The following is a 6,000-nucleotide window of genomic DNA, read 5'->3' on the forward strand; positions in this document are numbered from 1 at the left end:
GTTAAAAACTTTTGCAATATTCTCCATTATATCTGCAGTTACAAGCCAACCCCGCTCTCCAAATCCTGTCTTAGCCCTATTATCTAGGCCTGTCATACGTCCAGGTTATCCCAGAGATAAAAAGGAATCGGACTGCAAAAACAGTGTCCGGGGGATTTTTGCTGAATCGGCAAAATGTCCAGGAAAACCAGGGTATATGAAAAGTAGGTTGTGCTGGTTTTTTAAAATAGAAAACAGAGCTTTAAAAAGCCCCAAAACTTAATTTGGGGGAGGGGGATGTTGCAAAAAAAGCTCTACTCTGTCCCTATATTATCTTTAGACGTAGACTTGGGTTCTACCTTGCACCACAGAGAACTAGAAGACTTCTTACAGACTGTAGCACAATTAGCAATAGCTCCGCAGTGGAAGAACTAGACTGAAAATAATATCTGGGATATAGCAATGTCTAAACGTCTCACCAGATATAGGAGGGCAATTAAATTCCAAACAGAAAGTAACACTTTCCAAGAAATTAAAGTTAAAGAAACACTTTCTTTAACTTTGTTGTTGACCAAAATCAAAACCTTGTTATGCCAACCGCCCAATAGTCTCAGCAGAGAGATTACATTAAATAGTATGTTTGAGCATTGAATGTGTAAGTTTATGTCTAAAGTCAATGGACAGAACCAACACCATTAGATGTATTGCTGGATAAGTGTTTAATGGTTCTAGTATTTCTTAAAAAATCAGTTTAAAAATGTTTAAAAAAACAACTACCAGGAAAGGGTGTGAGTGGCTAACGACCAGAGGAGGGGATGTTTTGTTGCCCAGGTTTCACCACAGCAAAAGCCACATCCTCTGAAAATATGCAGAAGATCTTAAGAAACAAGAAACAAGTTCATCAGGATTGGGGGTGCAAACTTTGAAGATCAGCTGACACTGAACCCCATCAGGTGTTTTTGGGACATCGGTGTGGCTTGTCATCCGTGTGCATCTTCCTACAGTGCTTCACGAGGTTGGCTTTCTGGGTTAACCTTTTCTTGCAGCCCAAACAATCATAAAGCTTCTCCCTGGTGTGGATCCTTTGGTGGCGAGAGAGGTCCGAAGCGAGCTGGAACCTCTTCCCGCACTCGCAGCACTTGTATGGCTTCTCGCCCATGTGGATTCTCTCATGGCAGCTGCAGTCCGAGTGGTGCTGAACCTCTTCCCTCAGACGGAGCACTCAAAGGGCTTCTCCCAGTGTGGGTCCTCTGGTGCTGGATGAGATGGGAGCTGTAAACAAAGCTCTTGCCGCACGCCAAACATTTGTGTGGGTTTTCACTCGAGTACAGTCCCTTATCTTTATCAAGGTCTGCACTCGGCCAGAAATTCTTCCCGCTGGCGCTGTGTGCCTCTTAACAGGGTGGGTTCTCTGGCGGGCAGCAGTTTTCCTTAGGTGCTTCTCACCACCTGCCCCAGGAACGGATCCATCCTCTCTCTCCCCTGAGCGGCTTTGCTTTGGATGCTCCAGTCTGTGCTGACCCTACAGAGCATTTCTCACTTGGAACTCCAGGAAACATCTTCCCGCTCACTGAGGAGCTCTCATAAGGATCTCCGAGGGAGCGTTCCCCGCCAATCAGGCTGGGTTTCCCCAGCCACTCTGGGCGGCTCCCAACAGAATATTAGTATTAATAATAAAAAAGCAATAAAACGTCAAGCATTTAAAACATCCTTTTATAGGGCTGCCTTCAGATGTCTTCTAAAAGTCAGTTGTTTACGTATTTCCTTGACATCTGATGGGAGGGCGTTCCACGGGGTGGTGGCACATGTCGGAATAAAGACCCCTTTATTCCGTCCCGTCTTTGCTGGCTCCGGGAATGGATAATATTGAAAAATGCAGATTTACTAGATTTGGAAGGACATGGCAACAGATTTGGATGGCACGCATATTTATGGTATGAGAAGCTAAGGTGGAAAGGTGTTCAGAATCATCTAATAAGAAAATCAGTCTTTATGGTATGGGAAAAATACAAAAACTTCTTAGAGCAAAAAACACCCTGGTGGCTTTCCCCTTTAGAAGCAACATCTTTGAAAAAGTGAAAATGAGAACCAATTGGCCGATGTATAGAGAGCTGTTAACCAAAGTAGAATATCAGGTTAAACTAAAAGACTTTGATGAGATAAGGCGTTTATTAAAGGACTTTTTACAGTTTCACCAACTAAATGATATATTGAAGATAGTTTAAAGGAAAGGTTTTAGTTGTGAAAGACTTGCCTCTGAGTAAACATGCTTGAATCGTATCCAATGGGCTCTGGTAGAGTTGAGTATGAAAAGAAAGTGCTGCAGTCTCCCCAGTGGGGCTGACCCCTTGTAAACACACTTAGGATTGCAGCCTGAACTGTTTGTGGGGTTTGCTGTAATCCTCACCCCACTTACCTGGGAGTAGGCACCCCCGGGACTTACTTCTGAGTAGACCTAGTTAGGGCTAAAGCCCTAGGCCAGCTGTGGGGAACCTTCGACCCTCAGATGTTGCTGAACTACAAATCCCATCATCCTTGGCCATCGGCCACGCTTGCTGGGGCTGATGGGAGATGTGGCTCAGCCCCACCTGGAGGACCATAGATTATCTCCTCTGAAATACTATTCCTTACCCAGAGAGCCCACAATGCGGCAGTTCTCCTCTTTGACTTGCCAGAACATCGTCCTCTGGTCTGGCTGCGTCAGGGATGCCTCCTCCTTGCCAAAAGGCCCCTCCTTCTCCTTGGCGCTCGCTGGGCCCTGAAACAGGCAAACATCCCCCACTCAGGTTCTGCCATCCTAGAAAATGCCATTTAAAGATGGATGCCCAAGACCCCCCACACACTCCCGCTCCCGATTTCGCAATGCCAAGCCGTGTAAAATCACAGCCCCCAGTCCCATCCCTAAGCAGCTACTGAGAGGCAGTGTGGTGTAGTGGTTAGAGCTTGAGTGTGGGACCAGGACCTGGGAGGCCAGGGTTCAAATCCCCACTCGGGCATGAAGCTCACTGGTGACCTTGAGCCAGTCCCAGGCTCTGTCTAGCCCACCTCACAGGAAATTATTTTATAATTTCCACCCTTTTTCATTGTACGGAATACTATGTGCACTGCTTAGAGACAATGGCAATCAAGTGGTATAGAAACGGTTGAGACAAATTAAATGGGGCTGGGAAGTTGCTCAGTGATGGGGCATATGCACTCTGCACATGCTCAGGTATGCTCTGATCCTTATCTGGGTGTTACATTCGCCCTGCTCAAGGCCTCCCTCTAACCTTGACTTCCCTCAGGATAACCTTCACTTACCTCAGTCAGCCCAGCTTCAGCCACTTCCAGTCCCTCAGGAGGAAGCAAGGAACAGGGGTGAATTGGGAGCGTCGTTCCGTTGGCTGTGAGGGACAGAAGAGAGGAAGACGACTGGCTCAGGGACAGGGCACAAGCATTGCCTGAAGATCCCGCTCTCCATCCCTGACACCTCCAGTTAAAAAGCAGTCAAGTAGCAGATGATTTAAAGAAATTGGAGTTCTTGTTGGAAATACACTAAAAGGATAAACCAAGAACTCAGGCCACAAGTTTCAATATAAGGAATAATTCCTACTCAAGAGTTAAACAGAAAAACGTATATATTCTGCTAAGAATAACAGTTTGAAGCTGATAGTAGATTTAAACACAACGTGTAAGTACGATAGTTTTAAGGTAAAACGTTTAAGTACAGGAATAATGTAGTTTCAAATATGCAGTGATATAGTATAGAGGTACATGAAATACCAGTACACAACAGTTATTTTGTACAAGTCTCAATGGCAGTCAAAAGGAGTCCATATTATATAGAATCAAAATAAGGACTAAAGAATCAAATAGTGCCGAAAAGGAGTATCCGGAGTGTGAATCAGGTGTACGACTCAGTAGTGGTGACCAGGACAGGGCCCTGTTTCGGAGTAAACGCCTTCTTCAGCTGGTAATATCAAATAATATGTCAAAATAAATCAGGTTCTTCAATACCATAGATCATAAATATAATAAAGTATATACATTCTAAAGTGTATTAACACATCTCATGATATTTGGTTCCCTACCTCGATTTTTTGAGGACTATAAATCTGTTAGAAGTCTGTATCATTTAATTCTTTTATGTTTCTTTGTCGACATGCGTCTAGAGATAAGAATTTACAAGAGTTATTATTTCCAGTCAAATTGTTTGTGTAAAACGGACATCAAAAGCGTGTTTTCTCACCTTAGGTAATGGAATGCTCCCAAGTTTTCTTGCGTTTCTCTGAGCGTTTTCCATTAGGGGGTGAGATAATTGTCTTATATATGTATCTGTGGAGGAGGAGGATAGACTCTCCCTTCTTAAAGGGAGAGAAGGGGTTTAAAGTCCACGGTCATCTACAGTGGTTTTTAAAGGAAAGAATTGTAGTCTTGATGTTCATTCAAGCCCTTAGGGACCATCGTTTCAAACAAATGAATATATCGTGCTTCCTGTTGTAACAATAGTCTATCAATATTTCTCCTGGTATATAAATCTACTTTAGGTTTCCAGATAATGAAGAAAACAAAATCATCCTCCGTATGTTTTTGCTGTATATAATGTTCCACCATTGGGGCTTCTAGCACTCTGTTACGGATCCGTGATCGATGTTCATTTATGCGTAGTTTAATTGGTCTGGTGCTTTTGCCTATATATATCTTGTGGCATGGGCACATCCATGCATACACGCTATTCTTCGTGTTACAATTGCTAAAATGTTCAATCTGAAACTTGAAGCCGGTCTGTATGTTGGTAAACTCCTTTATATGTAGTGCGTATTTGCATACATTGCAACTACCGCATTTATAGTGGCCTTTAATTGATGCTTCCGGGCATGGAAGTTGGTCCGATTTCACCAAATAATTCCTCAGTGATTTTGTTCTTTTAAGACCAATTATTGGTGGTTGTTGGCATCCTGGGATGTTGGATAACAAATGCCAATGTTTATATATGAGTTTCTTAATGCTGGAAGTATGTGGTGTGAATTGCAGTGATGTGTAGATACGATCTTCTCTGGGTTTATCCGAGGTTTTTAAAGTAAGCAGGTCTTTCCTGTTTTTCACTTCCGCTCTATCTTGAGCTGAAGCAAGAGTCTGTGATGTGTATCCTCGTTGTAATAAAGACTGTGTGAGTTGATGGGCCGCTATTTTATAGTCATGTTGGAATGATGCATTTCTTTTTAGTCTTAAATACTGTCCATATGGTAAATTGTTCAATAAATGTGGAGCGTGAAAGGATGAAGCGTGTAGTAATGAATTTCGATCGGTTGGTTTATGGTATGGGCGGATCTTAAGTTGTTGAGAATTATCTTTAAAGACTGTGACGTCCAGAAAATTGACTGATGTATCATGAATGGTACCAGATAGTCGTATATTTGGATCTTGGTCATTGATCCATTGGAGGAATTGTATTGCTGTGTCTTGATCTTGTATAATGAAGAACAGATCATCTATAAACCGATAATACTTGATTATTTTAGATCTAAAAGGATTGTTGTCATGAAGGATGAAAGTTTTTTCAAAGTGTATCATGTATATATTCGCAATAGAAGGGGCACAGGAAGAGCCCATCCATCGCTACGCCTTTGATTTGCAAATAGAACTGTTTTAAGTAACGAAAAAAGTTATGATCCAAAATGATATCCAGAATGTCGAGCAAAAAATGTGTTGGAGGTTCTCTCGTGGGTCTAGAATCCAAAAGTGTTTCTATAATTGTCCTGACTTCAGGTAACGGGACATTTGTATACAGAGACTCGACATCCAGGGTGACAAGGGTATAGTAGTAGGGTATAGTAGCCTTTGGTATAGTAGTGTTCTCGACGTGTCTAATAAATGTTTTCGTATCCAAAATATAAGACGGAGTGTCGATGGCAAATGGATGCAAATAATATTCCATATACTGACAAAGGGGTTCCAAGAGAGAGTCATTACCTGAGACAATCGGTCTACCTGGTGGAGCATTGAGTGATTTGTGAATTTTTGGAAGTATGTAGAATACTG

The sequence above is a fragment of the Podarcis raffonei genome, chromosome 2, assembly GCF_027172205.1.
Source record: "Podarcis raffonei isolate rPodRaf1 chromosome 2, rPodRaf1.pri, whole genome shotgun sequence".
Classification (NCBI taxonomy): domain Eukaryota; kingdom Metazoa; phylum Chordata; class Lepidosauria; order Squamata; family Lacertidae; genus Podarcis; species Podarcis raffonei.